We start from the raw sequence: 11,452 nt of genomic DNA on the forward strand, positions 1-11,452 counted from the left end.
TATGTCTAATAGTCCAGCACATCATATGAAAATTGGGCATTATTCTGCATCAGCTATCCCTTTGCAGCCAGGGTGAATAGCAGAAGGATTTGTGATTTATTAAATGAACTCCTTCTCTACAAAGTTGAATCTACGTTGCTTCCCATGAGTTTCTACACTGGCAGGCCATGAGTTTCTTCTGCATATCATACATTTTTTGTGAAAAAATATTAAGATAATCAGACAGTCAGTGTAATTTTCTTGATATCTGGATAGAGACACATTGCCTAATCATGTTACTCTTATCAATCAAAATTTGCATCATGCCAGAAATTGATCACCTTCCTTTTTATTTTCTAGCTTGCTAAATTATTTTTATTTTTGCCTGTTATCAGATTGAACTCCTAAGAAATAATTTGAAAATAAATTAATATAGATATTAGTTGGAGTTCAGTTTTTAAGCAGACTGTGAGTATACATCTAGAAGCTTTTTAGTATTCCTCTTTCATGTTATTATACATATAGGGCAATATTAAGGCTGCTGAGTTGAAGCAAATCCTGAAGTGTGATTATCTTCTCATTGAAATGCTCTCTATTGTGCCTATTTGTTTGATGTGGTTTTTCTTGTACATTGTATTTCTGATGGCTTTGGGGTAAAATAATCATTATATGTCAACCATACTATCTCTTTTAATCTCCAGAAGATTAAGCATGTTTATTTAAAAACCCCTTTGATAGTGTCTTTACTAACTCAGCTATTTTGTAAAATTGGAAATAATGAATCAGGGAGATGAAATTTTGATAATGCCATCTACACAACTCCTATGAGGCTAGCTAGGAAAATAACTGGGGTAAGTAAGTATCTGACATACACATAGTGAGAATGGGAAAAATATTGTAATTTCATGTAGGTTATGAGGCACTGGGAAAATACAGTCAGCAGAAGCAGTTCAGTTAATGAATCCCATTCTTCAGGGACTGCTGGACTCAGGAGATGGGTCATGGGATCAGGAATGGTTCCTTTAATCTCTTTCTCACTGGTTCAAATCCAATCTCTGGGTCACTGGTTCAAATCCAATATGGATAGATAGTAATTAGAAGCCACTGTTATTTGAGGGCTCTGAGTTGAACCTTTTGAAATAGAGCTGGTGAAGGGACACTGCAAAACAAACCACCCCAAAAACTAGAATATCTGGAAAAATCACATGCTTCATAGCCAGTAGACAAACTTCAGAGACTTACTGTAGCTGGGTGTGGGTCGCTTGTGGTTGTTGATGTGAAACTGATACATGTCCATCACTCAAGGGACACTTCTGGGCTTGTGAAAGAGAGGGGGCAGAGACAATCACTGGTGATGCTTCCTGAAGCAAAGGTTACACATTACTGGGAAGTCCATACTACTCCCCTGCAATTACAGCTCTTGCCTGCTGCTCCATGGAACGCCACTCCCCCCCACTCATCTTAAAGAGGCTGTTAAAGTCCAAGGCTCTGGGAGCTCTCTAATGCCCAGCTATCCTCCACAAGCTGCTAAAGACAGGGAATGCTTTATCCTGTGGGCTTCCTGAGTGTCAGGTGTGACACCATACAGTGGGGTGAGGACTAATGCTGTCCATCACCAGTCTGGAGTTTCAGATTACAACAGGGAACTGGGAGGTCCCAGTGCCCCCGTGGTTTGTAGTGTTTAAGTTATCCCAAAGGAGGGGTGGGTGCAGAGGAGGCCATGTGAGTGGAAAGGCACATAGAGAATATCACATACCAGTCAGCACTTTAGCAGGCTACCAGAAAAGGTGCTTTAGAAATAAAATCTGTAAGGCTGAAATATACTCAGATTGGACAGATGAACTGCTTATACCTGACACTAAGGGATTCAAATTTATACTTTTTTTTCCCCTATCAGTGCAAAATCAGAGTAAGGGGACTTCTGAGTCAACCATGGGATCATACCATCTGCTTTCCCATAAAACACTTCTTGGCAGGACCCATGTTACTTGGCACAGGACTATGTTTTTTGATTATATATACCCTTGTTTTCTGAAACTTTGTATGCTTTTAATCTGTAAATCCAAATTCTCTGGAATTTGTATAAGACTGTGGAGGGAGCTTTTGCTTTTGTGAAGTACAGGGCTCTGTAGCAAACAAATCAAAGACTGGAGAGATTAATCTATTTCAGCCATCTGAAACTGATTTGGCAGTGGCTTTCTACAGTGAGAACAGCTGAGACAGTGGGGGAAATTTCACACAGATTCTGTCCTGCTAGTTGTTAAAGCATTTACATTTATGCTCTGCATTTCGTTGTTTCCTAAAAAAAAAACTCACCAAGATACCCAGATTAGCTAGTCTTGGAAAAACTGAGGTTATTTTTAAGGCAAGAGATATTCTTATTCCCTAAGGAGGAAAAAAAAAAGGAAGGAAGAAAAATCACTCAGAAGAACAGAAAAACAAGAATTGGGTATACTTTTCATTAAATACCCCAGTTCATGCCTTGGCCCAAATGTGAATTACCTATCCTTATAGCAGAGGGAAAAAAACCTGGCTCATACTCAGATATGTGAAAACAAACAATTTCCAATAAGCAAGACACATCTCACCAGGCTCTGGGAATGCTTTCCACAATGACCTGCATAATTAAAGTCTGCATTGCCTTCTTGGCCCAAGAGAAGTTAATGGCAAAGCAGCTACTAGCATCCATTAACTGTATTTAAGTGCTGTTTATAGGGAAAGACCAAGGTGCCCTTTTGGGCACTGGGAAGTAAGATATAAATACATGTTAGCCATTATCAACATGCATGCTTGTAACAAACTGCCTTTGGGGACTGAAAGCTGTAGTCACATATTTCAAGTGTCACTGATAACTATATGTGTAAAAGGAGCAACCTATCACAGGAAATATACTCTAGGGGATGTTTTTGCATTTGAATTTGAAATGAGGTCTTCACTTAATGACCAAATTTCTTGGACCTTTCAGTCATGTTGCCTGAAACATCAAAACAGAGAAATTATCTATTACTTTCATGTCAGGGAATTCATATGAATGTTTTTGAAATAAAGCATTTTTATTTTCCTCTTTCTCTTAGATATTGTATCTTTTTCCTACTCTAAAAAAAGATTCCCTGTATGTCAAATCTCAATTTTTACTTAGTCTTCTCAAGGCAATCCTTGCTTTCAGAAAAATTAGCCAGCACCAGTGACAGACCTTCATGAGCTTTTTTTCATTTGTACCTGGGCTGAGTTTTGAAAAACTATGAGTTGAGAAAGAAATGAAGGAAGGAGACAAGTAAGCAAGGAAAAAAAAGAAGGAAAGAAAGAAGGAAGGAAAGAAAAAGAAATAAAAGAAAAAGAAAAGAAAAAGAAAAGAAAAAAGAAAAGAAAAGAAAAGAAAAGAAAAGAAAAAAAAGAAAAGAAAAGAAAAGAAAAGAAAAGAAAAGAAAAGAAAAGAAAAGAAAAGAAAAGAAAAGAAAAGAAAAGAAAAGAAAGAAAAGAAAAGAAAAGAAAGAAAAGAAAAGGAAAGAAAAGGAAAGAGAAAAAAGAAAAAGAAGGAAAAAAGAGAAAAAAAGAAAGAAAAAGAAAAAGAAAAAGAAAAAGAAAAAGAAAAAGAAAAAGAAAAAGAAAAAGAAAGAAAAGGGAAAAGAAAAGAGAAGGGAAAAGAGAAGGGAAAAGAGAAGGGAAAAGAGAAGGGAAAAGAGAAGGGAAAAGAGAAGGGAAAAAAAGAGAAGGGAAAAAAAGAGAAGGGAAAAGAGAAGGGAAAAGAGAAGGGAAAAGAGAAGGGAAAAGAGAAGGGAAAAGAGAAGGGAAAAGAGAAGGGAAAAGAGAAGGGAAAAGAGAAGGGAAAAGAGAAGGGAAAAGAGAAGGGAAAAGAGAAGGGAAAAGAGAAGGGAAAAGAGAAGGGAAAAGAGAAGGGAAAAGAGAAGGGAAAAGAGAAGGGAAAAGAAAAGAAAAGAAAAGAAAAGAAAAGAAAAAAAAAGAAAAGAAAAGAAAAGAAAAGAAAAGAAAAGAAAAGAAAAGAAAAGAAAAGAAAAGAAAAGAAAAGAAAAGAAAAGAAAAGAAAAGAAAAGAAAAGAAAAGAAAAGAAAAGAAAAGAAAAGAAAAGAAAGAGAAAAAAAATTGGGGAAAATGGGACATTATAAGCATTTTATTTTTGTAATATATTTAGGAATGGAAAGAAAAAAGTGTAATGAAAACAGGAGAAGCTGTTTTGTAAGCTGTTGATACAGTGTGTTGGTTTTCCTATGGATTTGAATTTGTGGTTGTTAAGAGCTCTGAGCTCTGATGGAAAATCCCCAAGTGCTGGAACATTTTAAAGTGTTTATTTCTTGCATGAACTCTTTGATGTGTAAATGGATGAATGTACATTGCTGTCTCTTCTCCACAGAGCCACTGACAGAGTCTCGCTCTTTCTCCTCAGCCTTCCAAAGTCCACTCTGAAGATAGCCAAGAAATATGCAGAGCTTTCATTTTTTCTGAGGATTCTGTATCTTTCACTTAACTCAGGCAAAAGATACAAATTTGAGGAAATAAGACACAAACCAATATGCAAGCAGCACTAATGATTCTTTAAATCATGAGTATTCATTGATATTTTTTTTCATTGATGGCACTCAGTGTTTCAGTTTGGCTTCAGATTTATTGTAAATTTTTGCCAAATTATAAGTGAATCCTATGTACTAATGAATTCTTTCCTTTTTTTTTTTTTTTTTTTTTTCTTTTCTTTGTCATAAAGTTCTATCTGCTCTTTTTTAAGAAACAGAGAGTCAAAGAAATGTCCCTCTGTCCTCTGGTTCCAAAGTAGAACTTTTGTTTGGCCTGTTCTGAGCTGACCTGGCATATAATGGGCTACTGAGGAGCCTCAGTTCAGAGCTGTCATTGGCACCAATGAGAGGCTCTTCATGGCTTTTCTGCAGAGATCAGGATGACTCGTGGACCTGGACTGTCAGCACAGATGGGAATGAACTCTTTACTACCAGATGGCAAATAACATTGACTGAGATATAGCAAATATCTTTTGTTTTTGCCTGTCACTGAGGAAAACTTAGTTCATCATTAATTCAACTATTCCTTGTAAGCCATTTCTTTCGGGAATGGCTTTTTTCTGTGGTGTAGGCAAAACAAATATTCCCTCTGGGATGAATCCCTGCTCCTGCCACTCTACAAGTAAATGCTCTCCTCAGTCTCTCCCAGAAAGTTGTTCTGACAAGATTGCTGAAAGCAATGGGCTTCACATGACAGATGTTCCACAAGAAAGCCAAAGCAAAGAGCTACTTGACTTACTGGTGCTATCATACTTTATAAGTAGCAAATTGTTACAGAGACAAGATGATAAAGTGGTGTATCTGAGACATAGCAGGCAGTCAACTTTAAAGGTCTTCTGTCTTGCAAAAGATCCAAGAAGGCCTGGCATCTGCTTCAATGTCTACAGCAAAGACCTTTGTATGGACACAGATGTCAAGCAGGGGATTTTTGATAGTAGCTGGAGGCAATACATCTGTCTGCTGCCTTTTGCTAATTTTCTTTTTAGGTCAAACTCAGAAATCGAGCAGCCTGGTTTGCCTGACACACCTGGTACAAAAGCTTCCCTTGCTGAGGTTCCTGCCAAGAGTGGACAGGAGATCAACCTTCCCCAGAGGTATTGCAAGTAGGCTGGTGAGGAGAGAGTGCTGCCTCTGCTGGGTTGGTATGAGCTGCTTTGGAGTGGTTTTCTACAGCAGCAGAGATGGTGGTGATAGGCAGCCTTGTGTTCTTTGCTCTGGAAGGTGTGCCTTGTCCTCCTTCCTGGCACTTTAGCTGTCCTCAGTTTGACAAAGGCTGCTAATTTTCATTTCCCAGGTATACCAAGGAATAACATCATTATCTATGAAACAAATAAGACAGTTTAGTGCTTCACTATAAATCTTTTCACTGAAATATGGGCAAAACCATCTAAATACAATGAGGATTTTACATCAATACATTTATATAGGTATGGATAAATAAAGAAATACATATGTAGTACATATACAGAAAATCATTTCAGCACAGGCCTCTTCCACTTAGATCATGAGTTTCTGACACGTGAAAGGAACAAGCAGGCATTATGTGGGGCCATGAAACACAAGCACCCCTCTTAGCAGGAGCACTTCCTTGCAAAGAGGAGATCACTGTGGTGAGCTCTCATCGCTCTGCTCTCCTGGACTCCAGTGCCTCATGGGTGACAGGGATCCATCTAAGCCACTGCAACGGCACATCTGTCCTTCTGCTTCCCAAGGTTTGGAAAGCAGGCATGGGACATGGTATCTAGAGTTGGGGTCAACAGCTCATTGCTCACATGGAGACCAGTGATGGGTGGTGTGCCTTGGGTCAGTACTGGAGCCAGAAATGTTTAACATCTTTGTTGGTGACATGGACAGCAGGATCAAGTGTGTCCTCAGCAAGTTTGCTGAAGATATCACACTCTGTGGTGCAGTCTCCACGGTGGAGACAAGGGATGCCATCCAGAGGGACCTGGACACGCTTCAGAGATGGGCCCATGAAAACCTCATGAAGTTCAACAAAGAGACGTGCACGTTCCTATCTGGTGTCCCTGGTGTGATCACATCTACAGGTAGGCAGAGAATTGATTGAGAGCAGCTCTAAGGAGAAAGGCTTGGTGATGGCTGATGAAAAATTCAGTATGAACCAGCAGCGTGCTCACAGCCCAGAAAGCCAACCAAATCCTGGGCTGCATCAAAAGCAGTATGGCCAGAAGGAGATGATTCTGCCACTCTGCTCTGCTCTTGTGAGACCCCACCTGGAGTAATGCACACAGTTCTGATGCCACCAACATAAGGACATGGAGCAAATCCAGAGGAGGGTCATAAAGTTGATAAGAGAACTGGAGCATGTCGAACAACAGGTTGGGAAAGAATCACAAAATATTCTAAATTAAAAGGGACCCACATGGACCTTTGAGTCAAACTCCCAAGTGCATTGCCTGAACAGGGTTTAAACCCACAACCTTGACACTACTAGTGCCATGCTCTAACCAGCTGAGCAAATCTCAGGGCTGGGGCTGCTCAGCCTGGAGAAGGTTGCATGGAGACCTCATAGCAACCTTCTAGTGTCTGAAGGGGTCTACAGGGAAGTCAGAGAGGGGCTCTTCCTCAGGAACTCGAGTGAAAGGACAAGGAATAATGGGTACAAGCTGAAAGGGGAGAAATTTAGCTTAGATATTAGGAAGAAATTCTTTACTATGAGGGTGGTTAGACACTGGAACAGGTTGCCTAGGGAGGTTGTGGATGCAGGGGTCACTGCAGCTAGATTGGATTGGGTCTAGTGAGAGGTGCCCCTGCCCATGGAAGGGGGGTTGGGACTGGGTAATCTCTAAGGGCCATTCCAACCCCGTAACATTCTATGGTTCTGTAATCCAGCACAGCCAGAGAACAGCCAAATCAAGCCTGAGGATACCATAGAAAAGAGAGAAGATCCAGATCCTCAGAATAAGTAGCCTTTGATGCTCTGGGTATGTCAGGTTAACCTTTGAATGTTAACTAAGATACTAATTGATATTTCTGAAAAAACCAACATCCAAGTGCATTCTGGTATGCCAAATAAATGTATCACAGTAGTGCCTCTAGCTATTGTACCAGTAGATGAATACCAACTCTCCATTAAACATACTGTTTTACATAAATCAGAGTATTTTGCAGAAGTTCAAATTTTTTACTTTTTATGGAGAAAATTCAAAATACAATGCTGGGATATTTCTTTTTGATGGGTTGTTTAAAGTATTGTAAACAATTCCTATATATTATCTGTGTATAATATTAGGTATACTAAAGATGTGCCAATACAAGACTGAATGTCATAAAACACTAAAATGAAGTGATTCAGAGGAAAATACTTTAAAATGATCCATTACTGACTCCACTAGTTTAGGTGACTTATTTTGGACACTGCTGAAACAATCCATAGCAAAGCCATTAGATAGCTCTAGGAATTTGTGCAGGCTATAGACTCAGTTGTAGGTTGCTGGTTCAAATCCAGAGGGCCTGCATGGGTACAAGGAATTGTTGATAGCATGACCTTGGCCCTGTGGTATGAGTTTACCTCCCTGGCTGCAGGTGACAGTAACAGAAATAGTATTAATTAGTCCACTTCAGTATCTCAGCCAAGGTCTGACATGGCAAAGCAGGGAAGCCTACTGTGCTTCAGACTGGGCTGGGCTTGCTCCATGGATAAAAATGTAGCTTCCCTGTTCCAGGTCCAATCCAGGTTTTATTAGCACTATTGGTGTGATGCTAAAGGAAAAGCTAGCAAGAATAAGAAGAAAGCATCAGACTAGGTAATTGGTTAGAGATGGTACCCTGGGAAGACAGGGACAAAAGGCAATGAGCTGTAGCCAGCCACACAATCCAAAGTAACAAGCAGCCAGCACTGGATTAGCAACCAAGGCAACATTAATAATTTAACTACAACATTCACAATGATTTAACCATGCTATTCAGAGAACAAAGCTAATGGTGATATAGTGAATGAAGCTAGAAGGTGGTGATATTTAAAAAGTTTGTAAGTGTCAGCACATAAATGAATCTCTATTGGAAAAGGCAATATTTAAATTTTTTGCTTTCTTATTTCCTGAAAAACAAGAGGCAACAAAGAACAAAAAGCAAAAGGCAAGCATTTACATTTTTGTAGTTGCTATTTAATATTTTCCAGCCATGAAGGGGTGGGCTGTTTCAGAAGTTCCTATTGACAGCCAACTTACAGAGTGTGATAGACCAACACATTATGCTGTCTTTGAAAACTGAATAACAAATGTTTTTGCTATTTACAAGTCAGAAATGAAGGAATAGATCTGAGCTACAGAGCACCCACCCAAAATACCCAAACCTCTCTCAGCATGCCCCGCCTGCAAAATCTGCCTTCATCTACGTTAACATTATGTTATAGCTCATCCTAATTCATGGAGGGCTGCAAAAAGAAGTATAAAGTGAGAAAATAGGAATGTGATAGCTCAGAATAGGCTCTCAAAATATATCGCTTGCCTACACACAGTCCTACAGCTCTACTGCTGTGATTAAAATGGTAGAACCCCTCTCTAAGGATTACACCCTCTACTTTATCACAGAAGATATTTGCCTGAATTAAATCCACAACTGTCCCATATTGCATTCTCTCACTCTGTGAAGTTAAATGCTTTTCTAGAAGTGACCATGTAAAATGGCTGCTATTTTTACACCTGGCATGCTTTGTGTATGTATTCATAGGCAGAGCTTTTACTGTGGTGACAAAAAAGTGGGTTTTTATAATCCTTTACTTGCACTAGCATTGAGGACTCCATTCAGTCAGGACAAAATGAATTAGATTCGATTGTGCTTCACATATCCTGATTGAAGCACTACTGCAAACTCCAATTGCAGCAACAAATTTTGCTAATTGCATTGTGCAAACTAGCTACAGAGCCTGGGCTGAAGGAAAATTTAAACTCCCAAAGAAAACACATTATTATATTACATACTTCCGGCTGCTCTCAACTTCAAGTTGCAGTGGCCCACCAAATCAATTGCTCTAGTCTTGGAGCTCTGTGAATACCCTCTGAGCTGGAAACTATGCAGGGCCAAAGTGCTCACCAGATGCTGGGGATATTTTGGTTAGCTCTGGGCTAGTTCTAAGTGCACATTACAGGAAGTGGTTCTGCTCCTATTGACAGCATTTATCTGAAAGAACTGTATTTAAGAAGTTTAGTAGAGGCACTGGGGTAGCAGTGGGGGTACAACTGTAATATTTAGGATTGCTCAGTTTATGTGCAAAAACTATGTCAAGCTAGATTTCCTTCTGCAGTAGGCAGATAAGAATGGATCCAGAGAGGCTGGATCCTAAGGTCATCACTAAGTACATTGCAACTGCTTTTGCTGAATTTATATGGGTCATACCCAGCAGAAGGGTAGCCCCAACTGTTCTGGATCTTGTGGATAAAGAAAGTTAGTCCTATAGAGATGCTAAAAGCAAGGCTAGATTTGTCTTTGTTTGACAAAAATGTAGTATGAACAGTACCACTCCACTTTTTGGCTCAAAGTTTCATCTATATAACAATGCAGTGCTGTCATTAGTAATACCACTCCAGGGCATCTTTTCTGAGTTAACAAAAATATTAGACATGCTATTAATTCCACCCATTTCACATGTTGATGTGATAAATGATTATTTGTACTGCTTACCTTCTGTGTAATTTTATATCCCAGTTTTTATATAAGTGAAACCTCTATGCATTCCTGCCTTGAGCCTGTACCTTTGTGCAGGTGGTCTGTAGATCAAACCCAAAGAAAAGATGAATAATCATATTCCCAGCAAGAACAAATGCCTGGCTAAGCCCATGGTTCAAGGTATGAAATTTGGTCCAAGAGCATAGAGTGGGTTTTTTTGCAACATGTACTCAAGGAGCATCCTTGCCAGGCAGTGTGTGTGCTCCCTTCCACAGCCAGCAGGGTAGTCTGGCCCCCAGAAGACTGACAGGGGTTCCTGCCTCCCCTACACTGCCGAGCCTAAATTAGAGAGCTAAAATGTTGAAAAGTGAGTTTATTTGGATTTCTTTAACTGAAAAGAAAAGATAGCTACAGAAGAAGTGGTGGTGGTTGGATTATATTCTATCTCCTTAATCTCCTATGTGTCTATAGCAGGTCTGCAGCAGTGACACACTAACAAACACTGGTAAGTCAGATTGTACTCTTCAAGCTCTTCAGACTTTCTACTCATTAACTCCGACCTTCCCATGGATGTGCTTGGATGATTTTTCCTGCTCATTCCTGTTTGTTCTGTCCTCTGAGTACTTATCTTTAAGGAGCAGAAACCAATCTTGGCTTGCTACTGAGAAGAACACATACAAAGAGGTGCCTTCTACATCTCCCTCTGAGGACCTCATGTCACAGCCAGCAGAGGAATTGGCATTAAATTGCCATAACTGAAAATCTTGAGGCATGGGCTCTACCCAGCCTCAGTAATTGTTGATAGCCAAAGATTTGCAATAGAAGAAGTCACTGAGGAAAGCTTTGCAGAGCTGATGTTGGCAGGTGACTAGGAAGCCCTAATCCCTTTGGATCAGTACACAGCCATGTGCTGAAAGGATCAGTCTTAGGTTTATGGAGAAAATTATGATTCTTGCTGAAATTCCATGATTGTTTCAGACGAAGTAGATTCATCAGAAAGACTTGTTTTTACAGGTCATTATTATTTTTGAAGATTATCTCCTGAAAACAAGAGCCTTCTTTGCTGTCCTTTTGATACATGTGATTTTGTCATGCACATCCTTTCCCAACTGAGTGAGTAGTGTTGTTTTAGAATTTCTGACCTCCTCTGGATTTTAAATGTACTACAGTAAATCCACCTTGGGATGAATCTCCGTGATAGAAGCAATACTGCTTTCAATGATTGCATTGAACATATTTTAAAAATATATTTACTGATTTTTCAAGATTTTAATGATCTTTGGAAAGTTTTCTAAACTATTTAGCATGCTTTGAAGAAA

This window comes from Anomalospiza imberbis, chromosome 3, assembly GCF_031753505.1.
Source record: "Anomalospiza imberbis isolate Cuckoo-Finch-1a 21T00152 chromosome 3, ASM3175350v1, whole genome shotgun sequence".
NCBI classification, from domain to species: domain Eukaryota; kingdom Metazoa; phylum Chordata; class Aves; order Passeriformes; family Viduidae; genus Anomalospiza; species Anomalospiza imberbis.